Genomic DNA, 26293 nt, shown 5'->3' with positions numbered 1-26293 from the left:
GGAGCAGCGGAAGCCTTGAGCACCGGCGATGACAAGAAAAGGCAGATCGGGGGGCAAAAAATACTACAGCACCTAGTATTCCCAGGTGGTCTCCCATCCAGGTAGTAAACAGACCCGACCCTGCTTAGCTTCCGAGGTCAGACGAGATGGGGTGCGTTTAGGGTGGTATGGCCGTAGAAGGCAGCAGGGGCCACGGGGTGACTCTTGAGGCTCAGCTTAGCTGGTGCTGGCGAATTACCACCAGTCCGGCGACCAGCCCTCTGCTGCACGGCCCTGCTGCCTGCCCAGGCAGGCGACAGGAGGCCTCGGGGACCCGGAGGTGGCAGAGTCTTGGGCGACCTTGCAGCCCTGTTCGGGCGGGAACCTCCGGACCCGTAGGCGCTTGACGCTCCACCTCAGATCCCGCTCGACGCTCACAAGGACGTGGCCTCAGAGGCTTAAGGGCCAGTGGCCTGCTGTCCCTTGGGCATTACACAACCTGTCCACCCTCGCAGTTCTAGGAGCAGCCCAGCCATGGCCGGGCCGGCCTTCCTGCTCGACGGCAGTTGGCCCAAAGCCACTGGGATCCACCGTTGGGCTGCCACGGCCTCTTAGCCCCAGCAAACTACCCTTTCAGCCACGCCACCCGCCAAGCACAGTTCCGATGCCTGGAGGTCAGCCGACCTGGAGAACCAGTCACGGCCCACGACCCCGCTCCTGCCTCCAGCCGTAGCGAAACGGCAGAGGGTGGGCTTTTTCCGGAGGGAGCTGTATAGAGACACACGGGCAATTAGGTGGCTGCGGCGTGGATGCGCGCTGGTGGGGACGGCCAGTTGTAGGTCGAGGGCTTCGCGTGCCTCACGGCCTTCACCTGGGCGTGCGGCGCAGTCTGGCTGCGGGCCAGCCACCACGGGAGCGGCTGGTTTATGGCTATCTTCCAGGGCCGCCTTCTGGCCGCATTTCCATCCAGACCTGCGGGGAGCGCCCCCTCCAGAGCACGCTGTGTTGGGAGGGCCCTGAGGAGGTGAGGCCTGCAGAGGCGGAGGCGGCATCAGCCGTGGGCGCCTAAAGGAGAATTTATAGTGGGAGGCAAAAAAGCCTACAGCACCTGGTATTCCCATGTGGTCTCCCATCCAAGTACTAAGCAGGCCCGACCCTGCTTAGCTTCCAGGATCAGACGATATCGGGCGCGTTCAGGGTGGTATGGCGGTAGAAGGCTGCGGGGGCCACGGGGTGCCTCTTGAGGCTTAGCTTCCCTGGTGCTGGGGCTTGCCGACAGCCCGGCAGCCAACCCTCTCCGGCACGGCCCAGCCGCCCACGAAGGCAGGCGACAGGAGGCCTCGGGCACCCGGGATTGGCGGACTCGTGGGAGACCTCGCAGCTCAGGTCAGGCGGGACCCTCCAGGCCCATAGGAGCTTGGCCCTCTGCCCCAGATCCCGCTTGACGCCCACAAGGACGTGGCCCCGGGGGCTTAAGGGCCCGTGGCCCACGGTCCTTTGGGCATTCGCCACCCTGTCTGCCCACACAGTTCTAGGTGAAGCCCGGCCGCGGCCAGGCTGGCCCTCCTGCCCGACGGCAGTTGGCCTGAAGCCACTGGGAGGCACCATTGAGTCGGCAAGACCCCTTAGACCCAGCAAGGCCACCCTTGCCCCTCCGCCAAATGCTGAGCAAAGTTCCCTGCACCCGGTGACCGGCCGGCCCGGAGAACCATTCCCGGCCCACGACCCCACTCCCGCCCCCGGCCGTGGTGAAAGAGTGGAGTGTGGGCTTTTTCCGGAGGGAGCTGTGGAGAGACACACGGGCAGACGGGTGGCTGCGGCATGGAGGGGCGCTGGTGTGGTCGGCCAGGTGCAGGTCGAGGGCCTCGCGGGCCTCACGATCTTCACCCGGGCCTGCGGCGGTGTCTGGGTCCGGGCCAGCCACCCCGGCAGCGGCTGGCGTGCGGTTGCCTTCCAGGGCCGCCTTCTGGGGGCATGTCCAGCCAGACCGGCGGGGATGGCCCCCTCCGGCGCACGCTGTGTCGGGAGAGGCCTGAGTAGATGAGGCCTGCAGCAGTGCCCGGCGGGGGCAGAGGAAGCCTTGAGTACCGGCCACTACAAGAAAAGGGCAATCGGGGGGCAAAAAATACTACAGCACCTAGTATTCCCAGGTGGTCTCCCATCCAGGTAGTAAACAGACCCGACCCTGCTTAGCTTCGGAAATCAGACGAGATGGGGTGCGTATAGGGTGGTATGGCCATAGAAGGCAGCGGGGCCCACGGGGTGCCTCTTGAGGCTCAGCTTACCTGGTGCTGGCAAATTACCGCCAGTCCGGCGACCAGCCCTCTGCAGCACGGCCCTGCGGCCCGCCCAGGCAGGCGATAGCAGGCTTCGGGGTCCGGGTGTGGTGGAGTCTTGGACGCTCTAGCAGCTCAGTTCTGGCGGGAACATCCAGGCACATAGGCGCATGGCGAACCGCCCCAGATCCCGCTCGACGCTCACAAAGACGTGGCTCTGAAGGCTTAAGGGTCCGTGGTCCACGGTCCCTTGGGCATTCCCCACCCTGTCCACCCACGCAGTGCTAGGTGCAGTCCAGCCGCGGCCGGGCTGGCCCTCCTGCCTGAAGGCAGTTAGCCCAAAGCCACTGGGAGCCACCATTGATGCGGCACGGCCCCTTGGACCCAGCAAGGCCACCCTTGCCCACACGCCACCCGCTGAGCACAGTTCCCAGCGCATGGTGGCCGGCTGGCCCGGAGAACCGGACCGGCCCAGGACCCCGCTCCCGCCCCCGGCCATGGCGAAACAGCGGAGGGTGGGCTTTTTCCGGAGGGAGCTGTGGAGAGACACAGAGGCAGACAGGTGGCTGCGGCGCAGATGGGCGCTGGTTGGGTTGGCCACGGGCAGGTCGAGGGCCTCGCGGGCCTCACGATCTTCACCCGGGCCTGCAGCGGAGTCTGGGTCCGGGCCAGCCACCCCGGGAGAGGCTGGGGTGCGGCTGCCTTCCAGGGCCGCCTTCTGGCGGCATGTCCACCCAGACCGGCTGGGTGGGCCCCCTCTGGCGCACGCTGTGTTGCGAGAGGCCTGAGTAGATGAGGCCTGCAGCAGTGCCCGGCGGGAGCAGCGGAAGCCTTGAGCACCGGCGATGACAAGAAAAGGCAGATCGGGGGGCAAAAAATACTACAGCACCTAGTATTCCCAGGTGGTCTCCCATCCAGGTAGTAAACAGACCCGACCCTGCTTAGCTTCCGAGGTCAGACGAGATGGGGTGCGTTTAGGGTGGTATGGCCGTAGAAGGCAGCGGGGGCCACGGGGTGACTCTTGAGGCTCAGCTTAGCTGGTGCTGGCGAATTACCACCAGTCCGGCGACCAGCCCTCTGCTGCACGGCCCTGCTGCCTGCCCAGGCAGGCGACAGGAGGCCTCGGGGACCCGGAGGTGGCAGAGTCTTGGGCGACCTTGCAGCCCTGTTCGGGCGGGAACCTCCGGACCCGTAGGCGCTTGACGCTCCACCTCAGATCCCGCTCGACGCTCACAAGGACGTGGCCTCAGAGGCTTAAGGGCCAGTGGCCTGCTGTCCCTTGGGCATTACACAACCTGTCCACCCTCGCAGTTCTAGGAGCAGCCCAGCCATGGCCGGGCCGGCCTTCCTGCTCGACGGCAGTTGGCCCAAAGCCACTGGGATCCACCGTTGGGCTGCCACGGCCTCTTAGCCCCAGCAAACTACCCTTTCAGCCACGCCACCCGCCAAGCACAGTTCCGATGCCTGGAGGTCAGCCGACCTGGAGAACCAGTCACGGCCCACGACCCCGCTCCTGCCTCCAGCCGTAGCGAAACGGCAGAGGGTGGGCTTTTTCCGGAGGGAGCTGTATAGAGACACACGGGCAATTAGGTGGCTGCGGCGTGGATGCGCGCTGGTGGGGACGGCCAGTTGTAGGTCGAGGGCTTCGCGTGCCTCACGGCCTTCACCTGGGCGTGCGGCGCAGTCTGGCTGCGGGCCAGCCACCACGGGAGCGGCTGGTTTATGGCTATCTTCCAGGGCCGCCTTCTGGCCGCATTTCCATCCAGACCTGCGGGGAGCGCCCCCTCCAGAGCACGCTGTGTTGGGAGGGCCCTGAGGAGGTGAGGCCTGCAGAGGCGGAGGCGGCATCAGCCGTGGGCGCCTAAAGGAGAATTTATAGTGGGAGGCAAAAAAGCCTACAGCACCTGGTATTCCCATGTGGTCTCCCATCCAAGTACTAAGCAGGCCCGACCCTGCTTAGCTTCCAGGATCAGACGATATCGGGCGCGTTCAGGGTGGTATGGCGGTAGAAGGCTGCGGGGGCCACGGGGTGCCTCTTGAGGCTTAGCTTCCCTGGTGCTGGGGCTTGCCGACAGCCCGGCAGCCAACCCTCTCCGGCACAGCCCAGCCGCCCACCAAGGCAGGCGACAGGAGGCCTCGGGCACCCGGGATTGGCGGACTCGTGGGAGACCTCGCAGCTCAGGTCAGGCGGGACCCTCCAGGCCCATAGGAGCTTGGCCCTCTGCCCCAGATCCCGCTTGACGCCCACAAGGACGTGGCCCCGGGGGCTTAAGGGCCCGTGGCCCACGGTCCTTTGGGCATTCGCCACCCTGTCTGCCCACACAGTTCTAGGTGAAGCCCGGCCGCGGCCAGGCTGGCCCTCCTGCCCGACGGCAGTTGGCCTGAAGCCACTGGGAGGCACCATTGAGTCGGCAAGACCCCTTAGACCCAGCAAGGCCACCCTTGCCCCTCCGCCAAATGCTGAGCAAAGTTCCCTGCACCCGGTGACCGGCCGGCCCGGAGAACCATTCCCGGCCCACGACCCCACTCCCGCCCCCGGCCGTGGTGAAAGAGTGGAGTGTGGGCTTTTTCCGGAGGGAGCTGTGGAGAGACACACGGGCAGACGGGTGGCTGCGGCGTGGAGGGGCGCTGGTGTGGTCGGCCAGGTGCAGGTCGAGGGCCTCGCGGGCCTCACGATCTTCACCCGGGCCTGCGGCGGTGTCTGGGTCCGGGCCAGCCACCCCGGCAGCGGCTGGCGTGCGGTTGCCTTCCAGGGCCGCCTTCTGGGGGCATGTCCAGCCAGACCGGCGGGGATGGCCCCCTCCGGCGCACGCTGTGTCGGGAGAGGCCTGAGTAGATGAGGCCTGCAGCAGTGCCCGGCGGGGGCAGAGGAAGCCTTGAGTACCGGCCACTACAAGAAAAGGGCAATCGGGGGGCAAAAAATACTACAGCACCTAGTATTCCCAGGTGGTCTCCCATCCAGGTAGTAAACAGACCCGACCCTGCTTAGCTTCGGAAATCAGACGAGATGGGGTGCGTATAGGGTGGTATGGCCATAGAAGGCAGCGGGGCCCACGGGGTGCCTCTTGAGGCTCAGCTTACCTGGTGCTGGCAAATTACCGCCAGTCCGGCGACCAGCCCTCTGCAGCACGGCCCTGCGGCCCGCCCAGGCAGGCGATAGCAGGCTTCGGGGTCCGGGTGTGGTGGAGTCTTGGACGCTCTAGCAGCTCAGTTCTGGCGGGAACATCCAGGCACATAGGCGCATGGCGAACCGCCCCAGATCCCGCTCGACGCTCACAAAGACGTGGCTCTGAAGGCTTAAGGGTCCGTGGTCCACGGTCCCTTGGGCATTCCCCACCCTGTCCACCCACGCAGTGCTAGGTGCAGTCCAGCCGCGGCCGGGCTGGCCCTCCTGCCTGAAGGCAGTTAGCCCAAAGCCACTGGGAGCCACCATTGATGCGGCACGGCCCCTTGGACCCAGCAAGGCCACCCTTGCCCACACGCCACCCGCTGAGCACAGTTCCCAGCGCATGGTGGCCGGCTGGCCCGGAGAACCGGACCGGCCCAGGACCCCGCTCCCGCCCCCGGCCATGGCGAAACAGCGGAGGGTGGGCTTTTTCCGGAGGGAGCTGTGGAGAGACACAGAGGCAGACAGGTGGCTGCGGCGCAGATGGGCGCTGGTTGGGTTGGCCACGGGCAGGTCGAGGGCCTCGCGGGCCTCACGATCTTCACCCGGGCCTGCAGCGGAGTCTGGGTCCGGGCCAGCCACCCCGGGAGAGGCTGGGGTGCGGCTGCCTTCCAGGGCCGCCTTCTGGCGGCATGTCCACCCAGACCGGCTGGGTGGGCCCCCTCTGGCGCACGCTGTGTTGCGAGAGGCCTGAGTAGATGAGGCCTGCAGCAGTGCCCGGCGGGAGCAGCGGAAGCCTTGAGCACCGGCGATGACAAGAAAAGGCAGATCGGGGGGCAAAAAATACTACAGCACCTAGTATTCCCAGGTGGTCTCCCATCCAGGTAGTAAACAGACCCGACCCTGCTTAGCTTCCGAGGTCAGACGAGATGGGGTGCGTTTAGGGTGGTATGGCCGTAGAAGGCAGCGGGGGCCACGGGGTGACTCTTGAGGCTCAGCTTAGCTGGTGCTGGCGAATTACCACCAGTCCGGCGACCAGCCCTCTGCTGCACGGCCCTGCTGCCTGCCCAGGCAGGCGACAGGAGGCCTCGGGGACCCGGAGGTGGCAGAGTCTTGGGCGACCTTGCAGCCCTGTTCGGGCGGGAACCTCCGGACCCGTAGGCGCTTGACGCTCCACCTCAGATCCCGCTCGACGCTCACAAGGACGTGGCCTCAGAGGCTTAAGGGCCAGTGGCCTGCTGTCCCTTGGGCATTACACAACCTGTCCACCCTCGCAGTTCTAGGAGCAGCCCAGCCATGGCCGGGCCGGCCTTCCTGCTCGACGGCAGTTGGCCCAAAGCCACTGGGATCCACCGTTGGGCTGCCACGGCCTCTTAGCCCCAGCAAACTACCCTTTCAGCCACGCCACCCGCCAAGCACAGTTCCGATGCCTGGAGGTCAGCCGACCTGGAGAACCAGTCACGGCCCACGACCCCGCTCCTGCCTCCAGCCGTAGCGAAACGGCAGAGGGTGGGCTTTTTCCGGAGGGAGCTGTATAGAGACACACGGGCAATTAGGTGGCTGCGGCGTGGATGCGCGCTGGTGGGGACGGCCAGTTGTAGGTCGAGGGCTTCGCGTGCCTCACGGCCTTCACCTGGGCGTGCGGCGCAGTCTGGCTGCGGGCCAGCCACCACGGGAGCGGCTGGTTTATGGCTATCTTCCAGGGCCGCCTTCTGGCCGCATTTCCATCCAGACCTGCGGGGAGCGCCCCCTCCAGAGCACGCTGTGTTGGGAGGGCCCTGAGGAGGTGAGGCCTGCAGAGGCGGAGGCGGCATCAGCCGTGGGCGCCTAAAGGAGAATTTATAGTGGGAGGCAAAAAAGCCTACAGCACCTGGTATTTCCATGTGGTCTCCCATCCAAGTACTAAGCAGGCCCGACCCTGCTTAGCTTCCAGGATCAGACGATATCGGGCGCGTTCAGGGTGGTATGGCGGTAGAAGGCTGCGGGGGCCACGGGGTGCCTCTTGAGGCTTAGCTTCCCTGGTGCTGGGGCTTGCCGACAGCCCGGCAGCCAACCCTCTCCGGCACGGCCCAGCCCGCCCACCAAGGCAGGCAACAGGAGGCCTCGGGCACCCGGGATTGGCGGACTCGTGGGAGACCTCGCAGCTCAGGTCAGGCGGGACCCTCCAGGCCCATAGGAGCTTGGCCCTCTGCCCCAGATCCCGCTTGACGCCCACAAGGACGTGGCCCCGGGGGCTTAAGGGCCCGTGGCCCACGGTCCTTTGGGCATTCGCCACCTTGTCTGCCCACACAGTTCTAGGTGAAGCCCGGCCGCGGCCAGGCTGGCCCTCCTGCCCGACGGCAGTTGGCCTGAAGCCACTGGGAGGCACCATTGAGTCGGCAAGACCCCTTAGACCCAGCAAGGCCACCCTTGCCCCTCCGCCAAATGCTGAGCAAAGTTCCCTGCACCCGGTGACCGGCCGGCCCGGAGAACCATTCCCGGCCCACGACCCCACTCCCGCCCCCGGCCGTGGTGAAAGAGTGGAGTGTGGGCTTTTTCCGGAGGGAGCTGTGGAGAGACACACGGGCAGACGGGTGGCTGCGGCGTGGAGGGGCGCTGGTGTGGTCGGCCAGGTGCAGGTCGAGGGCCTCGCGGGCCTCACGATCTTCACCCGGGCCTGCGGCGGTGTCTGGGTCCGGGCCAGCCACCCCGGCAGCGGCTGGCGTGCGGTTGCCTTCCAGGGCCGCCTTCTGGGGGCATGTCCAGCCAGACCGGCGGGGATGGCCCCCTCCGGCGCACGCTGTGTCGGGAGAGGCCTGAGTAGATGAGGCCTGCAGCAGTGCCCGGCGGGGGCAGAGGAAGCCTTGAGTACCGGCCACTACAAGAAAAGGGCAATCGGGGGGCAAAAAATACTACAGCACCTAGTATTCCCAGGTGGTCTCCCATCCAGGTAGTAAACAGACCCGACCCTGCTTAGCTTCGGAAATCAGACGAGATGGGGTGCGTATAGGGTGGTATGGCCATAGAAGGCAGCGGGGCCCACGGGGTGCCTCTTGAGGCTCAGCTTACCTGGTGCTGGCAAATTACCGCCAGTCCGGCGACCAGCCCTCTGCAGCACGGCCCTGCGGCCCGCCCAGGCAGGCGATAGCAGGCTTCGGGGTCCGGGTGTGGTGGAGTCTTGGACGCTCTAGCAGCTCAGTTCTGGCGGGAACATCCAGGCACATAGGCGCATGGCGAACCGCCCCAGATCCCGCTCGACGCTCACAAAGACGTGGCTCTGAAGGCTTAAGGGTCCGTGGTCCACGGTCCCTTGGGCATTCCCCACCCTGTCCACCCACGCAGTGCTAGGTGCAGTCCAGCCGCGGCCGGGCTGGCCCTCCTGCCTGAAGGCAGTTAGCCCAAAGCCACTGGGAGCCACCATTGATGCGGCACGGCCCCTTGGACCCAGCAAGGCCACCCTTGCCCACACGCCACCCGCTGAGCACAGTTCCCAGCGCATGGTGGCCGGCTGGCCCGGAGAACCGGACCGGCCCAGGACCCCGCTCCCGCCCCCGGCCATGGCGAAACAGCGGAGGGTGGGCTTTTTCCGGAGGGAGCTGTGGAGAGACACAGAGGCAGACAGGTGGCTGCGGCGCAGATGGGCGCTGGTTGGGTTGGCCACGGGCAGGTCGAGGGCCTCGCGGGCCTCACGATCTTCACCCGGGCCTGCAGCGGAGTCTGGGTCCGGGCCAGCCACCCCGGGAGAGGCTGGGGTGCGGCTGCCTTCCAGGGCCGCCTTCTGGCGGCATGTCCACCCAGACCGGCTGGGTGGGCCCCCTCTGGCGCACGCTGTGTTGCGAGAGGCCTGAGTAGATGAGGCCTGCAGCAGTGCCCGGCGGGAGCAGCGGAAGCCTTGAGCACCGGCGATGACAAGAAAAGGCAGATCGGGGGGCAAAAAATACTACAGCACCTAGTATTCCCAGGTGGTCTCCCATCCAGGTAGTAAACAGACCCGACCCTGCTTAGCTTCCGAGGTCAGACGAGATGGGGTGCGTTTAGGGTGGTATGGCCGTAGAAGGCAGCGGGGGCCACGGGGTGACTCTTGAGGCTCAGCTTAGCTGGTGCTGGCGAATTACCACCAGTCCGGCGACCAGCCCTCTGCTGCACGGCCCTGCTGCCTGCCCAGGCAGGCGACAGGAGGCCTCGGGGACCCGGAGGTGGCAGAGTCTTGGGCGACCTTGCAGCCCTGTTCGGGCGGGAACCTCCGGACCCGTAGGCGCTTGACGCTCCACCTCAGATCCCGCTCGACGCTCACAAGGACGTGGCCTCAGAGGCTTAAGGGCCAGTGGCCTGCTGTCCCTTGGGCATTACACAACCTGTCCACCCTCGCAGTTCTAGGAGCAGCCCAGCCATGGCCGGGCCGGCCTTCCTGCTCGACGGCAGTTGGCCCAAAGCCACTGGGATCCACCGTTGGGCTGCCACGGCCTCTTAGCCCCAGCAAACTACCCTTTCAGCCACGCCACCCGCCAAGCACAGTTCCGATGCCTGGAGGTCAGCCGACCTGGAGAACCAGTCACGGCCCACGACCCCGCTCCTGCCTCCAGCCGTAGCGAAACGGCAGAGGGTGGGCTTTTTCCGGAGGGAGCTGTATAGAGACACACGGGCAATTAGGTGGCTGCGGCGTGGATGCGCGCTGGTGGGGACGGCCAGTTGTAGGTGGAGGGCTTCGCGTGCCTCACGGCCTTCACCTGGGCGTGCGGCGCAGTCTGGCTGCGGGCCAGCCACCACGGGAGCGGCTGGTTTATGGCTATCTTCCAGGGCCGCCTTCTGGCCGCATTTCCATCCAGACCTGCGGGGAGCGCCCCCTCCAGAGCACGCTGTGTTGGGAGGGCCCTGAGGAGGTGAGGCCTGCAGAGGCGGAGGCGGCATCAGCCATGGGCGCCTAAAGGAGAATTTATAGTGGGAGGCAAAAAAGCCTACAGCACCTGGTATTCCCATGTGGTCTCCCATCCAAGTACTAAGCAGGCCCGACCCTGCTTAGCTTCCAGGATCAGACGATATCGGGCGCGTTCAGGGTGGTATGGCGGTAGAAGGCTGCGGGGGCCACGGGGTGCCTCTTGAGGCTTAGCTTCCCTGGTGCTGGGGCTTGCCGACAGCCCGGCAGCCAACCCTCTCCGGCACGGCCCAGCCCGCCCACCAAGGCAGGCGACAGGAGGCCTCGGGCACCCGGGATTGGCGGACTCGTGGGAGACCTCGCAGCTCAGGTCAGGCGGGACCCTCCAGGCCCATAGGAGCTTGGCCCTCTGCCCCAGATCCCGCTTGACGCCCACAAGGACGTGGCCCCGGGGGCTTAAGGGCCCGTGGCCCACGGTCCTTTGGGCATTCGCCACCCTGTCTGCCCACACAGTTCTAGGTGAAGCCCGGCCGCGGCCAGGCTGGCCCTCCTGCCCGACGGCAGTTGGCCTGAAGCCACTGGGAGGCACCATTGAGTCGGCAAGACCCCTTAGACCCAGCAAGGCCACCCTTGCCCCTCCGCCAAATGCTGAGCAAAGTTCCCTGCACCCGGTGACCGGCCGGCCCGGAGAACCATTCCCGGCCCACGACCCCACTCCCGCCCCCGGCCGTGGTGAAAGAGTGGAGTGTGGGCTTTTTCCGGAGGGAGCTGTGGAGAGACACACGGGCAGACGGGTGGCTGCGGCGTGGAGGGGCGCTGGTGTGGTCGGCCAGGTGCAGGTCGAGGGCCTCGCGGGCCTCACGATCTTCACCCGGGCCTGCGGCGGTGTCTGGGTCCGGGCCAGCCACCCCGGCAGCGGCTGGCGTGCGGTTGCCTTCCAGGGCCGCCTTCTGGGGGCATGTCCAGCCAGACCGGCGGGGATGGCCCCCTCCGGCGCACGCTGTGTCGGGAGAGGCCTGAGTAGATGAGGCCTGCAGCAGTGCCCGGCGGGGGCAGAGGAAGCCTTGAGTACCGGCCACTACAAGAAAAGGGCAATCGGGGGGCAAAAAATACTACAGCACCTAGTATTCCCAGGTGGTCTCCCATCCAGGTAGTAAACAGACCCGACCCTGCTTAGCTTCGGAAATCAGACGAGATGGGGTGCGTATAGGGTGGTATGGCCATAGAAGGCAGCGGGGCCCACGGGGTGCCTCTTGAGGCTCAGCTTACCTGGTGCTGGCAAATTACCGCCAGTCCGGCGACCAGCCCTCTGCAGCACGGCCCTGCGGCCCGCCCAGGCAGGCGATAGCAGGCTTCGGGGTCCGGGTGTGGTGGAGTCTTGGACGCTCTAGCAGCTCAGTTCTGGCGGGAACATCCAGGCACATAGGCGCATGGCGAACCGCCCCAGATCCCGCTCGACGCTCACAAAGACGTGGCTCTGAAGGCTTAAGGGTCCGTGGTCCACGGTCCCTTGGGCATTCCCCACCCTGTCCACCCACGCAGTGCTAGGTGCAGTCCAGCCGCGGCCGGGCTGGCCCTCCTGCCTGAAGGCAGTTAGCCCAAAGCCACTGGGAGCCACCATTGATGCGGCACGGCCCCTTGGACCCAGCAAGGCCACCCTTGCCCACACGCCACCCGCTGAGCACAGTTCCCAGCGCATGGTGGCCGGCTGGCCCGGAGAACCGGACCGGCCCAGGACCCCGCTCCCGCCCCCGGCCATGGCGAAACAGCGGAGGGTGGGCTTTTTCCGGAGGGAGCTGTGGAGAGACACAGAGGCAGACAGGTGGCTGCGGCGCAGATGGGCGCTGGTTGGGTTGGCCACGGGCAGGTCGAGGGCCTCGCGGGCCTCACGATCTTCACCCGGGCCTGCAGCGGAGTCTGGGTCCGGGCCAGCCACCCCGGGAGAGGCTGGGGTGCGGCTGCCTTCCAGGGCCGCCTTCTGGCGGCATGTCCACCCAGACCGGCTGGGTGGGCCCCCTCTGGCGCACGCTGTGTTGCGAGAGGCCTGAGTAGATGAGGCCTGCAGCAGTGCCCGGCGGGAGCAGCGGAAGCCTTGAGCACCGGCGATGACAAGAAAAGGCAGATCGGGGGGCAAAAAATACTACAGCACCTAGTATTCCCAGGTGGTCTCCCATCCAGGTAGTAAACAGACCCGACCCTGCTTAGCTTCCGAGGTCAGACGAGATGGGGTGCGTTTAGGGTGGTATGGCCGTAGAAGGCAGCAGGGGCCACGGGGTGACTCTTGAGGCTCAGCTTAGCTGGTGCTGGCGAATTACCACCAGTCCGGCGACCAGCCCTCTGCTGCACGGCCCTGCTGCCTGCCCAGGCAGGCGACAGGAGGCCTCAGGGACCCGGAGGTGGCAGAGTCTTGGGCGACCTTGCAACCCTGTTCGGGCGGGAACCTCCGGACCCGTAGGCGCTTGACGCTCCACCTCAGATCCCGCTCGACGCTCACAAGGACGTGGCCTCAGAGGCTTAAGGGCCAGTGGCCTGCTGTCCCTTGGGCATTACACAACCTGTCCACCCTCGCAGTTCTAGGAGCAGCCCAGCCATGGCCGGGCCGGCCTTCCTGCTCGACGGCAGTTGGCCCAAAGCCACTGGGATCCACCGTTGGGCTGCCACGGCCTCTTAGCCCCAGCAAACTACCCTTTCAGCCACGCCACCCGCCAAGCACAGTTCCGATGCCTGGAGGTCAGCCGACCTGGAGAACCAGTCACGGCCCACGACCCCGCTCCTGCCTCCAGCCGTAGCGAAACGGCAGAGGGTGGGCTTTTTCCGGAGGGAGCTGTATAGAGACACACGGGCAATTAGGTGGCTGCGGCGTGGATGCGCGCTGGTGGGGACGGCCAGTTGTAGGTCGAGGGCGTCGCCTGCCTCACGGCCTTCAGCTGGGCGTGCGGCGCAGTCTGGCTGCGGGCCAGCCACCACGGGAGCGGCTGGTTTATGGCTATCTTCCAGGGCCGCCTTCTGGCCGCATTTCCATCCAGACCTGCGGGGAGCGCCCCCTCCAGAGCACGCTGTGTTGGGAGGGCCCTGAGGAGGTGAGGCCTGCAGAGGCGGAGGCGGCATCAGCCGTGGGCGCCTAAAGGAGAATTTATAGTGGGAGGCAAAAAAGCCTACAGCACCTGGTATTTCCATGTGGTCTCCCATCCAAGTACTAAGCAGGCCCGACCCTGCTTAGCTTCCAGGATCAGACGATATCGGGCGCGTTCAGGGTGGTATGGCGGTAGAAGGCTGCGGGGGCCACGGGGTGCCTCTTGAGGCTTAGCTTCCCTGGTGCTGGGGCTTGCCGACAGCCCGGCAGCCAACCCTCTCCGGCACGGCCCAGCCCGCCCACCAAGGCAGGCGACAGGAGGCCTCGGGCACCCGGGATTGGCGGACTCGTGGGAGACCTCGCAGCTCAGGTCAGGCGGGACCCTCCAGGCCCATAGGAGCTTGGCCCTCTGCCCCAGATCCCGCTTGACGCCCACAAGGACGTGGCCCCGGGGGCTTAAGGGCCCGTGGCCCACGGTCCTTTGGGCATTCGCCACCCTGTCTGCCCACACAGTTCTAGGTGAAGCCCGGCCGCGGCCAGGCTGGCCCTCCTGCCCGACGGCAGTTGGCCTGAAGCCACTGGGAGGCACCATTGAGTCGGCAAGACCCCTTAGACCCAGCAAGGCCACCCTTGCCCCTCCGCCAAATGCTGAGCAAAGTTCCCTGCACCCGGTGACCGGCCGGCCCGGAGAACCATTCCCGGCCCACGACCCCACTCCCGCCCCCGGCCGTGGTGAAAGAGTGGAGTGTGGGCTTTTTCCGGAGGGAGCTGTGGAGAGACACACGGGCAGACGGGTGGCTGCGGCGTGGAGGGGCGCTGGTGTGGTCGGCCAGGTGCAGGTCGAGGGCCTCGCGGGCCTCACGATCTTCACCCGGGCCTGCGGCGGTGTCTGGGTCCGGGCCAGCCACCCCGGCAGCGGCTGGCGTGCGGTTGCCTTCCAGGGCCGCCTTCTGGGGGCATGTCCAGCCAGACCGGCGGGGATGGCCCCCTCCGGCGCACGCTGTGTCGGGAGAGGCCTGAGTAGATGAGGCCTGCAGCAGTGCCCGGCGGGGGCAGAGGAAGCCTTGAGTACCGGCCACTACAAGAAAAGGGCAATCGGGGGGCAAAAAATACTACAGCACCTAGTATTCCCAGGTGGTCTCCCATCCAGGTAGTAAACAGACCCGACCCTGCTTAGCTTCGGAAATCAGACGAGATGGGGTGCGTATAGGGTGGTATGGCCATAGAAGGCAGCGGGGCCCACGGGGTGCCTCTTGAGGCTCAGCTTACCTGGTGCTGGCAAATTACCGCCAGTCCGGCGACCAGCCCTCTGCAGCACGGCCCTGCGGCCCGCCCAGGCAGGCGATAGCAGGCTTCGGGGTCCGGGTGTGGTGGAGTCTTGGACGCTCTAGCAGCTCAGTTCTGGCGGGAACATCCAGGCACATAGGCGCATGGCGAACCGCCCCAGATCCCGCTCGACGCTCACAAAGACGTGGCTCTGAAGGCTTAAGGGTCCGTGGTCCACGGTCCCTTGGGCATTCCCCACCCTGTCCACCCACGCAGTGCTAGGTGCAGTCCAGCCGCGGCCGGGCTGGCCCTCCTGCCTGAAGGCAGTTAGCCCAAAGCCACTGGGAGCCACCATTGATGCGGCACGGCCCCTTGGACCCAGCAAGGCCACCCTTGCCCACACGCCACCCGCTGAGCACAGTTCCCAGCGCATGGTGGCCGGCTGGCCCGGAGAACCGGACCGGCCCAGGACCCCGCTCCCGCCCCCGGCCATGGCGAAACAGTGGAGGGTGGGCTTTTTCCGGAGGGAGCTGTGGAGAGACACAGAGGCAGACAGGTGGCTGCGGCGCAGATGGGCGCTGGTTGGGTTGGCCACGGGCAGGTCGAGGGCCTCGCGGGCCTCACGATCTTCACCCGGGCCTGCAGCGGAGTCTGGGTCCGGGCCAGCCACCCCGGGAGAGGCTGGGGTGCGGCTGCCTTCCAGGGCCGCCTTCTGGCGGCATGTCCACCCAGACCGGCTGGGTGGGCCCCCTCTGGCGCACGCTGTGTTGCGAGAGGCCTGAGTAGATGAGGCCTGCAGCAGTGCCCGGCGGGAGCAGCGGAAGCCTTGAGCACCGGCGATGACAAGAAAAGGCAGATCGGGGGGCAAAAAATACTACAGCACCTAGTATTCCCAGGTGGTCTCCCATCCAGGTAGTAAACAGACCCGACCCTGCTTAGCTTCCGAGGTCAGACGAGATGGGGTGCGTTTAGGGTGGTATGGCCGTAGAAGGCAGCGGGGGCCACGGGGTGACTCTTGAGGCTCAGCTTAGCTGGTGCTGGCGAATTACCACCAGTCCGGCGACCAGCCCTCTGCTGCACGGCCCTGCTGCCTGCCCAGGCAGGCGACAGGAGGCCTCGGGGACCCGGAGGTGGCAGAGTCTTGGGCGACCTTGCAGCCCTGTTCGGGCGGGAACCTCCGGACCCGTAGGCGCTTGACGCTCCACCTCAGATCCCGCTCGACGCTCACAAGGACGTGGCCTCAGAGGCTTAAGGGCCAGTGGCCTGCTGTCCCTTGGGCATTACACAACCTGTCCACCCTCGCAGTTCTAGGAGCAGCCCAGCCATGGCCGGGCCGGCCTTCCTGCTCGACGGCAGTTGGCCCAAAGCCACTGGGATCCACCGTTGGGCTGCCACGGCCTCTTAGCCCCAGCAAACTACCCTTTCAGCCACGCCACCCGCCAAGCACAGTTCCGATGCCTGGAGGTCAGCCGACCTGGAGAACCAGTCACGGCCCACGACCCCGCTCCTGCCTCCAGCCGTAGCGAAACGGCAGAGGGTGGGCTTTTTCTGGAGGGAGCTGTATAGAGACACACGGGCAATTAGGTGGCTGCGGCGTGGATGCGCGCTGGTGGGGACGGCCAGTTGTAGGTCGAGGGCTTCGCGTGCCTCACGGCCTTCACCTGGGCGTGCGGCGCAGTCTGGCTGCGGGCCAGCCACCACGGGAGCGGCTGGTTTATGGCTATCTTCCAGGGCCGCCTTCTGGCCGCATTTCCATCCAGACCTGCGGGGAGCGCCCCCTCCAGAGCACGCTGTGTTGGGAGGGCCCTGAGGAGGTGAGGCCTGCAGAGGCGGAGGCGGCATCAGCCGTGGGCGCCTAAAGGAGAATTTATAGTGGGAGGCAAAAAAGCCTACAGCACCTGGTATTCCCATGTGGTCTCCCATCCAAGTACTAAGCAGGCCCGACCCTGCTTAGCTTCCAGGATCAGACGATATCGGGCGCGTTCAGGGTGGTATGGCGGTAGAAGGCTGCGGGGGCCACGGGGTGCCTCTTGAGGCTTAGCTTCCCTGGTGCTGGGGCTTGCCGACAGCCCGGCAGCCAACCCTCTCCGGCACGGCCCAGCCCGCCCACCAAGGCAGGCGACAGGAGGCCTCGGGCACCCGGGATTGGCGGACTCGTGGGAGACCTCGCAGCTCAGGTCAGGCGGGACCCTCCAGGCCCATAGGAGCTTGGCCCTCTGCCCCAGATCCCGCTTGACGCCCACAAGGACGTGGCCCCGGGGGCTTAAGGGCCCGTGGCCCACGGTCCTTTGGGCATTCGCCACCCTGTCTGCCCACACAGTTCTAGGTGAAGCCCGGCCGCGGCCAGGCTGGCCCTCCTGCCCGACGGCAGTTGGCCTGAAGCCACTGGGTGGCACCATTGAGTCGGCAAGACCCCTTAGACCCAGCAAGGCCACCCTTGCCCCTCCGCCAAATGCTGAGCAAAGTTCCCTGCACCCGGTGACCGGCCGGCCCGGAGAACCATTCCCGGCCCACGACCCCACTCCCGCCCCCGGCCGTGGTGAAAGAGTGGAGTGTGGGCTTTTTCCGGAGGGAGCTGTGGAGAGACACACGGGCAGACGGGTGGCTGCGGCGTGGAGGGGCGCTGGTGTGGTCGGCCAGGTGCAGGTCGAGGGCCTCGCGGGCCTCACGATCTTCACCCGGGCCTGCGGCGGTGTCTGGGTCCGGGCCAGCCACCCCGGCAGCGGCTGGCGTGCGGTTGCCTTCCAGGGCCGCCTTCTGGGGGCATGTCCAGCCAGACCGGCGGGGATGGCCCCCTCCGGCGCACGCTGTGTCGGGAGAGGCCTGAGTAGATGAGGCCTGCAGCAGTGCCCGGCGGGGGCAGAGGAAGCCTTGAGTACCGGCCACTACAAGAAAAGGGCAATCGGGGGGCAAAAAATACTACAGCACCTAGTATTCCCAGGTGGTCTCCCATCCAGGTAGTAAACAGACCCGACCCTGCTTAGCTTCGGAAATCAGACGAGATGGGGTGCGTATAGGGTGGTATGGCCATAGAAGGCAGCGGGGCCCACGGGGTGCCTCTTGAGGCTCAGCTTACCTGGTGCTGGCAAATTACCGCCAGTCCGGCGACCAGCCCTCTGCAGCACGGCCCTGCGGCCCGCCCAGGCAGGCGATAGCAGGCTTCGGGGTCCGGGTGTGGTGGAGTCTTGGACGCTCTAGCAGCTCAGTTCTGGCGGGAACATCCAGGCACATAGGCGCATGGCGAACCGCCCCAGATCCCGCTCGACGCTCACAAAGACGTGGCTCTGAAGGCTTAAGGGTCCGTGGTCCACGGTCCCTTGGGCATTCCCCACCCTGTCCACCCACGCAGTGCTAGGTGCAGTCCAGCCGCGGCCGGGCTGGCCCTCCTGCCTGAAGGCAGTTAGCCCAAAGCCACTGGGAGCCACCATTGATGCGGCACGGCCCCTTGGACCCAGCAAGGCCACCCTTGCCCACACGCCACCCGCTGAGCACAGTTCCCAGCGCATGGTGGCCGGCTGGCCCGGAGAACCGGACCGGCCCAGGACCCCGCTCCCGCCCCCGGCCATGGCGAAACAGCGGAGGGTGGGCTTTTTCCGGAGGGAGCTGTGGAGAGACACAGAGGCAGACAGGTGGCTGCGGCGCAGATGGGCGCTGGTTGGGTTGGCCACGGGCAGGTCGAGGGCCTCGCGGGCCTCACGATCTTCACCCGGGCCTGCAGCGGAGTCTGGGTCCGGGCCAGCCACCCCGGGAGAGGCTGGGGTGCGGCTGCCTTCCAGGGCCGCCTTCTGGCGGCATGTCCACCCAGACCGGCTGGGTGGGCCCCCTCTGGCGCACGCTGTGTTGCGAGAGGCCTGAGTAGATGAGGCCTGCAGCAGTGCCCGGCGGGAGCAGCGGAAGCCTTGAGCACCGGCGATGACAAGAAAAGGCAGATCGGGGGGCAAAAAATACTACAGCACCTAGTATTCCCAGGTGGTCTCCCATCCAGGTAGTAAACAGACCCGACCCTGCTTAGCTTCCGAGGTCAGACGAGATGGGGTGCGTTTAGGGTGGTATGGCCGTAGAAGGCAGCGGGGGCCACGGGGTGACTCTTGAGGCTCAGCTTAGCTGGTGCTGGCGAATTACCACCAGTCCGGCGACCAGCCCTCTGCTGCACGGCCCTGCTGCCTGCCCAGGCAGGCGACAGGAGGCCTCGGGGACCCGGAGGTGGCAGAGTCTTGGGCGACCTTGCAGCCCTGTTCGGGCGGGAACCTCCGGACCCGTAGGCGCTTGACGCTCCACCTCAGATCCCGCTCGACGCTCACAAGGACGTGGCCTCAGAGGCTTAAGGGCCAGTGGCCTGCTGTCCCTTGGGCATTACACAACCTGTCCACCCTCGCAGTTCTAGGAGCAGCCCAGCCATGGCCGGGCCGGCCTTCCTGCTCGACGGCAGTTGGCCCAAAGCCACTGGGATCCACCGTTGGGCTGCCACGGCCTCTTAGCCCCAGCAAACTACCCTTTCAGCCACGCCACCCGCCAAGCACAGTTCCGATGCCTGGAGGTCAGCCGACCTGGAGAACCAGTCACGGCCCACGACCCCGCTCCTGCCTCCAGCCGTAGCGAAACGGCAGAGGGTGGGCTTTTTCCGGAGGGAGCTGTATAGAGACACACGGGCAATTAGGTGGCTGCGGCGTGGATGCGCGCTGGTGGGGACGGCCAGTTGTAGGTGGAGGGCTTCGCGTGCCTCACGGCCTTCACCTGGGCGTGCGGCGCAGTCTGGCTGCGGGCCAGCCACCACGGGAGCGGCTGGTTTATGGCTATCTTCCAGGGCCGCCTTCTGGCCGCATTTCCATCCAGACCTGCGGGGAGCGCCCCCTCCAGAGCACGCTGTGTTGGGAGGGCCCTGAGGAGGTGAGGCCTGCAGAGGCGGAGGCGGCATCAGCCGTGGGCGCCTAAAGGAGAATTTATAGTGGGAGGCAAAAAAGCCTACAGCACCTGGTATTCCCATGTGGTCTCCCATCCAAGTACTAAGCAGGCCCGACCCTGCTTAGCTTCCAGGATCAGACGATATCGGGCGCGTTCAGGGTGGTATGGCGGTAGAAGGCTGCGGGGGCCACGGGGTGCCTCTTGAGGCTTAGCTTCCCTGGTGCTGGGGCTTGCCGACAGCCCGGCAGCCAACCCTCTCCGGCACGGCCCAGCCCGCCCACCAAGGCAGGCAACAGGAGGCCTCGGGCACCCGGGATTGGCGGACTCGTGGGAGACCTCGCAGCTCAGGTCAGGCGGGACCCTCCAGGCCCATAGGAGCTTGGCCCTCTGCCCCAGATCCCGCTTGACGCCCACAAGGACGTGGCCCCGGGGGCTTAAGGGCCCGTGGCCCACGGTCCTTTGGGCATTCGCCACCCTGTCTGCCCACACAGTTCTAGGTGAAGCCCGGCCGCGGCCAGGCTGGCCCTCCTGCCCGACGGCAGTTGGCCTGAAGCCACTGGGAGGCACCATTGAGTCGGCAAGACCCCTTAGACCCAGCAAGGCCACCCTTGCCCCTCCGCCAAATGCTGAGCAAAGTTCCCTGCACCCGGTGACCGGCCGGCCCGGAGAACCATTCCCGGCCCACGACCCCACTCCCGCCCCCGGCCGTGGTGAAAGAGTGGAGTGTGGGCTTTTTCCGGAGGGAGCTGTGGAGAGACACACGGGCAGACGGGTGGCTGCGGCGTGGAGGGGCGCTGGTGTGGTCGGCCAGGTGCAGGTCGAGGGCCTCGCGGGCCTCACGATCTTCACCCGGGCCTGCGGCGGTGTCTGGGTCCGGGCCAGCCACCCCGGCAGCGGCTGGCGTGCGGTTGCCTTCCAGGGCCGCCTTCTGGGGGCATGTCCAGCCAGACCGGCGGGGATGGCCCCCTCCGGCGCACGCTGTGTCGGGAGAGGCCTGAGTAGATGAGGCCTGCAGCAGTGCCCGGCGGGGGCAGAGGAAGCCTTGAGTACCGGCCACTACAAGAAAAGGGCAATCGGGGGGCAAAAAATACTACAGCACCTAGTATTCCCAGGTGGTCTCCCATCCAGGTAGTAAACAGACCCGACCCTGCTTAGCTTCGGAAATCAGACGAGATGGGGTGCGTATAGGGTGGTATGGCCATAGAAGGCAGCGGGGCCCACGGGGTGCCTCTTGAGGCTCAGCTTACCTGGTGCTGGCAAATTACCGCCAGTCCGGCGACCAGCCCTCTGCAGCACGGCCCTGCGGCCCGCCCAGGCAGGCGATAGCAGGCTTCGGGGTCCGGGTGTGGTGGAGTCTTGGACGCTCTAGCAGCTCAGTTCTGGCGGGAACATCCAGGCACATAGGCGCATGGCGAACCGCCCCAGATCCCGCTCGACGCTCACAAAGACGTGGCTCTGAAGGCTTAAGGGTCCGTGGTCCACGGTCCCTTGGGCATTCCCCACCCTGTCCACCCACGCAGTGCTAGGTGCAGTCCAGCCGCGGCCGGGCTGGCCCTCCTGCCTGAAGGCAGTTAGCCCAAAGCCACTGGGAGCCACCATTGATGCGGCACGGCCCCTTGGACCCAGCAAGGCCACCCTTGCCCACACGCCACCCGCTGAGCACAGTTCCCAGCGCATGGTGGCCGGCTGGCCCGGAGAACCGGACCGGCCCAGGACCCCGCTCCCGCCCCCGGCCATGGCGAAACAGCGGAGGGTGGGCTTTTTCCGGAGGGAGCTGTGGAGAGACACAGAGGCAGACAGGTGGCTGCGGCGCAGATGGGCGCTGGTTGGGTTGGCCACGGGCAGGTCGAGGGCCTCGCGGGCCTCACGATCTTCACCCGGGCCTGCAGCGGAGTCTGGGTCCGGGCCAGCCACCCCGGGAGAGGCTGGGGTGCGGCTGCCTTCCAGGGCCGCCTTCTGGCGGCATGTCCACCCAGACCGGCTGGGTGGGCCCCCTCTGGCGCACGCTGTGTTGCGAGAGGCCTGAGTAGATGAGGCCTGCAGCAGTGCCCGGCGGGAGCAGCGGAAGCCTTGAGCACCGGCGATGACAAGAAAAGGCAGATCGGGGGGCAAAAAATACTACAGCACCTAGTATTCCCAGGTGGTCTCCCATCCAGGTAGTAAACAGACCCGACCCTGCTTAGCTTCCGAGGTCAGACGAGATGGGGTGCGTTTAGGGTGGTATGGCCGTAGAAGGCAGCGGGGGCCACGGGGTGACTCTTGAGGCTCAGCTTAGCTGGTGCTGGCGAATTACCACCAGTCCGGCGACCAGCCCTCTGCTGCACGGCCCTGCTGCCTGCCCAGGCAGGCGACAGGAGGCCTCGGGGACCCGGAGGTGGCAGAGTCTTGGGCGACCTTGCAGCCCTGTTCGGGCGGGAACCTCCGGACCCGTAGGCGCTTGACGCTCCACCTCAGATCCCGCTCGACGCTCACAAGGACGTGGCCTCAGAGGCTTAAGGGCCAGTGGCCTGCTGTCCCTTGGGCATTACACAACCTGTCCACCCTCGCAGTTCTAGGAGCAGCCCAGCCATGGCCGGGCCGGCCTTCCTGCTCGACGGCAGTTGGCCCAAAGCCACTGGGATCCACCGTTGGGCTGCCACGGCCTCTTAGCCCCAGCAAACTACCCTTTCAGCCACGCCACCCGCCAAGCACAGTTCCGATGCCTGGAGGTCAGCCGACCTGGAGAACCAGTCACGGCCCACGACCCCGCTCCTGCCTCCAGCCGTAGCGAAACGGCAGAGGGTGGGCTTTTTCCGGAGGGAGCTGTATAGAGACACACGGGCAATTAGGTGGCTGCGGCGTGGATGCGCGCTGGTGGGGACGGCCAGTTGTAGGTGGAGGGCTTCGCGTGCCTCACGGCCTTCACCTGGGCGTGCGGCGCAGTCTGGCTGCGGGCCAGCCACCACGGGAGCGGCTGGTTTATGGCTATCTTCCAGGGCCGCCTTCTGGCCGCATTTCCATCCAGACCTGCGGGGAGCGCCCCCTCCAGAGCACGCTGTGTTGGGAGGGCCCTGAGGAGGTGAGGCCTGCAGAGGCGGAGGCGGCATCAGCCGTGGGCGCCTAAAGGAGAATTTATAGTGGGAGGCAAAAAAGCCTACAGCACCTGGTATTCCCATGTGGTCTCCCATCCAAGTACTAAGCAGGCCCGACCCTGCTTAGCTTCCAGGATCAGACGATATCGGGCGCGTTCAGGGTGGTATGGCGGTAGAAGGCTGCGGGGGCCACGGGGTGCCTCTTGAGGCTTAGCTTCCCTGGTGCTGGGGCTTGCCGACAGCCCGGCAGCCAACCCTCTCCGGCACGGCCCAGCCGCCCACCAAGGCAGGCGACAGGAGGCCTCGGGCACCCGGGATTGGCGGACTCGTGGGAGACCTCGCAGCTCAGGTCAGGCGGGACCCTCCAGGCCCATAGGAGCTTGGCCCTCTGCCCCAGATCCCGCTTGACGCCCACAAGGACGTGGCCCCGGGGGCTTAAGGGCCCGTGGCCCACGGTCCTTTGGGCATTCGCTACCCTGTCTGCCCACACAGTTCTAGGTGAAGCCCGGCCGCGGCCAGGCTGGCCCTCCTGCCCGACGGCAGTTGGCCTGAAGCCACTGGGAGGCACCATTGAGTCGGCAAGACCCCTTAGACCCAGCAAGGCCACCCTTGCCCCTCCGCCAAATGCTGAGCAAAGTTCCCTGCACCCGGTGACCGGCCGGCCCGGAGAACCATTCCCGGCCCACGACCCCACTCCCGCCCCCGGCCGTGGTGAAAGAGTGGAGTGTGGGCTTTTTCCGGAGGGAGCTGTGGAGAGACACACGGGCAGACGGGTGGCTGCGGCGTGGAGGGGCGCTGGTGTGGTCGGCCAGGTGCAGGTCGAGGGCCTCGCGGGCCTCACGATCTTCACCCGGGCCTGCGGCGGTGTCTGGGTCCGGGCCAGCCACCCCGGCAGCGGCTGGCGTGCGGTTGCCTTCCAGGGCCGCCTTCTGGGGGCATGTCCAGCCAGACCGGCGGGGATGGCCCCCTCCGGCGCACGCTGTGTCGGGAGAGGCCTGAGTAGATGAGGCCTGCAGCAGTGCCCGGCGGGGGCAGAGGAAGCCTTGAGTACCGGCCACTACAAGAAAAGGGCAATCGGGGGGCAAAAAATACTACAGCACCTAGTATTCCCAGGTGGTCTCCCATCCAGGTAGTAAACAGACCCGACCCTGCTTAGCTTCGGAAATCAGACGAGATGGGGTGCGTATAGGGTGGTATGGCCATAGAAGGCAGCGGGGCCCACGGGGTGCCTCTTGAGGCTCAGCTTACCTGGTGCTGGCAAATTACCGCCAGTCCGGCGACCAGCCCTCTGCAGCACGGCCCTGCGGCCCGCCCAGGCAGGCGATAGCAGGCTTCGGGGTCCGGGTGTGGTGGAGTCTTGGACGCTCTAGCAGCTCAGTTCTGGCGGGAACATCCAGGCACATAGGCGCATGGCGAACCGCCCCAGATCCTGCTCGACGCTCACAAAGACGTGGCTCTGAAGGCTTAAGGGTCCGTGGTCCACGGTCCCTTGGGCATTCCCCACCCTGTCCACCCACGCAGTGCTAGGTGCAGTCCAGCCGCGGCCGGGCTGGCCCTCCTGCCTGAAGGCAGTTAGCCCAAAGCCACTGGGAGCCACCATTGATGCGGCACGGCCCCTTGGACCCAGCAAGGCCACCCTTGCCCACACGCCACCCGCTGAGCACAGTTCCCAGCGCATGGTGGCCGGCTGGCCCGGAGAACCGGACCGGCCCAGGACCCCGCTCCCGCCCCCGGCCATGGCGAAACAGCGGAGGGTGGGCTTTTTCCGGAGGGAGCTGTGGAGAGACACAGAGGCAGACAGGTGGCTGCGGCGCAGATGGGCGCTGGTTGGGTTGGCCACGGGCAGGTCGAGGGCCTCGCGGGCCTCACGATCTTCACCCGGGCCTGCAGCGGAGTCTGGGTCCGGGCCAGCCACCCCGGGAGAGGCTGGGGTGCGGCTGCCTTCCAGGGCCGCCTTCTGGCGGCATGTCCACCCAGACCGGCTGGGTGGGCCCCCTCTGGCGCACGCTGTGTTGCGAGAGGCCTGAGTAGATGAGGCCTGCAGCAGTGCCCGGCGGGAGCAGCGGAAGCCTTGAGCACCGGCGATGACAAGAAAAGGCAGATCGGGGGGCAAAAAATACTACAGCACCTAGTATTCCCAGGTGGTCTCCCATCCAGGTAGTAAACAGACCCGACCCTGCTTAGCTTCCGAGGTCAGACGAGATGGGGTGCGTTTAGGGTGGTATGGCCGTAGAAGGCAGCGGGGGCCACGGGGTGACTCTTGAGGCTCAGCTTAGCTGGTGCTGGCGAATTACCACCAGTCCGGCGACCAGCCCTCTGCTGCACGGCCCTGCTGCCTGCCCAGGCAGGCGACAGGAGGCCTCGGGGACCCGGAGGTGGCAGAGTCTTGGGCGACCTTGCAGCCCTGTTCGGGCGGGAACCTCCGGACCCGTAGGCGCTTGACGCTCCACCTCAGATCCCGCTCGACGCTCACAAGGACGTGGCCTCAGAGGCTTAAGGGCCAGTGGCCTGCTGTCCCTTGGGCATTACACAACCTGTCCACCCTCGCAGTTCTAGGAGCAGCCCAGCCATGGCCGGGCCGGCCTTCCTGCTCGACGGCAGTTGGCCCAAAGCCACTGGGATCCACCGTTGGGCTGCCACGGCCTCTTAGCCCCAGCAAACTACCCTTTCAGCCACGCCACCCGCCAAGCACAGTTCCGATGCCTGGAGGTCAGCCGACCTGGAGAACCAGTCACGGCCCACGACCCCGCTCCTGCCTCCAGCCGTAGCGAAACGGCAGAGGGTGGGCTTTTTCCGGAGGGAGCTGTATAGAGACACACGGGCAATTAGGTGGCTGCGGCGTGGATGCGCGCTGGTGGGGACGGCCAGTTGTAGGTGGAGGGCTTCGCGTGCCTCACGGCCTTCACCTGGGCGTGCGGCGCAGTCTGGCTGCGGGCCAGCCACCACGGGAGCGGCTGGTTTATGGCTATCTTCCAGGGCCGCCTTCTGGCCGCATTTCCATCCAGACCTGCGGGGAGCGCCCCCTCCAGAGCACGCTGTGTTGGGAGGGCCCTGAGGAGGTGAGGCCTGCAGAGGCGGAGGCGGCATCAGCCGTGGGCGCCTAAAGGAGAATTTATAGTGGGAGGCAAAAAAGCCTACAGCACCTGGTATTCCCATGTGGTCTCCCATCCAAGTACTAAGCAGGCCCGACCCTGCTTAGCTTCCAGGATCAGACGATATCGGGCGCGTTCAGGGTGGTATGGCGGTAGAAGGCTGCGGGGGCCACGGGGTGCCTCTTGAGGCTTAGCTTCCCTGGTGCTGGGGCTTGCCGACAGCCCGGCAGCCAACCCTCTCCGGCACGGCCCAGCCCGCCCACCAAGGCAGGCAACAGGAGGCCTCGGGCACCCGGGATTGGCGGACTCGTGGGAGACCTCGCAGCTCAGGTCAGGCGGGACCCTCCAGGCCCATAGGAGCTTGGCCCTCTGCCCCAGATCCCGCTTGACGCCCACAAGGACGTGGCCCCGGGGGCTTAAGGGCCCGTGGCCCACGGTCCTTTGGGCATTCGCCACCCTGTCTGCCCACACAGTTCTAGGTGAAGCCCGGCCGCGGCCAGGCTGGCCCTCCTGCCCGATGGCAGTTGGCCTGAAGCCACTGGGAGGCACCATTGAGTCGGCAAGACCCCTTAGACCCAGCAAGGCCACCCTTGCCCCTCCGCCAAATGCTGAGCAAAGTTCCCTGCACCCGGTGACCGGCCGGCCCGGAGAACCATTCCCGGCCCACGACCCCACT

At 66.4% G+C, this 26293-nt stretch overlaps 26 pseudogenes; all 26 read right to left on the bottom strand.

The window, feature by feature from the left end:
• Positions 1–60: 60 nt before the first annotated feature.
• LOC132358308 (5S ribosomal RNA) lies at positions 61–179 on the bottom strand (annotated as a pseudogene).
• Positions 180–1075: 896 nt separating this feature from the next.
• On the bottom strand, positions 1076–1194 carry LOC132358482 (5S ribosomal RNA; annotated as a pseudogene).
• A 910-nt stretch (positions 1195–2104) lies between these two features.
• On the bottom strand, positions 2105–2223 carry LOC132358704 (5S ribosomal RNA; annotated as a pseudogene).
• Positions 2224–3132: 909 nt separating this feature from the next.
• LOC132358306 (5S ribosomal RNA) lies at positions 3133–3251 on the bottom strand (annotated as a pseudogene).
• An 896-nt stretch (positions 3252–4147) lies between these two features.
• LOC132358481 (5S ribosomal RNA) lies at positions 4148–4266 on the bottom strand (annotated as a pseudogene).
• A 910-nt stretch (positions 4267–5176) lies between these two features.
• On the bottom strand, positions 5177–5295 carry LOC132358703 (5S ribosomal RNA; annotated as a pseudogene).
• Positions 5296–6204: 909 nt separating this feature from the next.
• LOC132358305 (5S ribosomal RNA) lies at positions 6205–6323 on the bottom strand (annotated as a pseudogene).
• An 896-nt stretch (positions 6324–7219) lies between these two features.
• LOC132358557 (5S ribosomal RNA) lies at positions 7220–7338 on the bottom strand (annotated as a pseudogene).
• Positions 7339–8249: 911 nt separating this feature from the next.
• On the bottom strand, positions 8250–8368 carry LOC132358702 (5S ribosomal RNA; annotated as a pseudogene).
• Positions 8369–9277: 909 nt separating this feature from the next.
• LOC132358304 (5S ribosomal RNA) lies at positions 9278–9396 on the bottom strand (annotated as a pseudogene).
• Positions 9397–10292: 896 nt separating this feature from the next.
• On the bottom strand, positions 10293–10411 carry LOC132358479 (5S ribosomal RNA; annotated as a pseudogene).
• Positions 10412–11322: 911 nt separating this feature from the next.
• Positions 11323–11441, bottom strand: LOC132358701 (5S ribosomal RNA; annotated as a pseudogene).
• A 909-nt stretch (positions 11442–12350) lies between these two features.
• Positions 12351–12469, bottom strand: LOC132358303 (5S ribosomal RNA; annotated as a pseudogene).
• Positions 12470–13365: 896 nt separating this feature from the next.
• On the bottom strand, positions 13366–13484 carry LOC132358556 (5S ribosomal RNA; annotated as a pseudogene).
• Positions 13485–14395: 911 nt separating this feature from the next.
• LOC132358700 (5S ribosomal RNA) lies at positions 14396–14514 on the bottom strand (annotated as a pseudogene).
• A 909-nt stretch (positions 14515–15423) lies between these two features.
• LOC132358302 (5S ribosomal RNA) lies at positions 15424–15542 on the bottom strand (annotated as a pseudogene).
• An 896-nt stretch (positions 15543–16438) lies between these two features.
• Positions 16439–16557, bottom strand: LOC132358478 (5S ribosomal RNA; annotated as a pseudogene).
• A 911-nt stretch (positions 16558–17468) lies between these two features.
• On the bottom strand, positions 17469–17587 carry LOC132358698 (5S ribosomal RNA; annotated as a pseudogene).
• A 909-nt stretch (positions 17588–18496) lies between these two features.
• LOC132358301 (5S ribosomal RNA) lies at positions 18497–18615 on the bottom strand (annotated as a pseudogene).
• Positions 18616–19511: 896 nt separating this feature from the next.
• LOC132358477 (5S ribosomal RNA) lies at positions 19512–19630 on the bottom strand (annotated as a pseudogene).
• Positions 19631–20541: 911 nt separating this feature from the next.
• On the bottom strand, positions 20542–20660 carry LOC132358697 (5S ribosomal RNA; annotated as a pseudogene).
• Positions 20661–21569: 909 nt separating this feature from the next.
• On the bottom strand, positions 21570–21688 carry LOC132358300 (5S ribosomal RNA; annotated as a pseudogene).
• Positions 21689–22584: 896 nt separating this feature from the next.
• LOC132358476 (5S ribosomal RNA) lies at positions 22585–22703 on the bottom strand (annotated as a pseudogene).
• Positions 22704–23613: 910 nt separating this feature from the next.
• On the bottom strand, positions 23614–23732 carry LOC132358696 (5S ribosomal RNA; annotated as a pseudogene).
• A 909-nt stretch (positions 23733–24641) lies between these two features.
• On the bottom strand, positions 24642–24760 carry LOC132358299 (5S ribosomal RNA; annotated as a pseudogene).
• An 896-nt stretch (positions 24761–25656) lies between these two features.
• LOC132358475 (5S ribosomal RNA) lies at positions 25657–25775 on the bottom strand (annotated as a pseudogene).
• Between the last annotated feature and the right edge of the window lie 518 nt (positions 25776–26293).

This window comes from Balaenoptera ricei, unplaced genomic scaffold, assembly GCF_028023285.1.
Source record: "Balaenoptera ricei isolate mBalRic1 unplaced genomic scaffold, mBalRic1.hap2 scaffold_149, whole genome shotgun sequence".
Lineage (NCBI taxonomy): Eukaryota > Metazoa > Chordata > Mammalia > Artiodactyla > Balaenopteridae > Balaenoptera > Balaenoptera ricei.
This window is presented reverse-complemented; position numbering and strand designations above follow the sequence as displayed.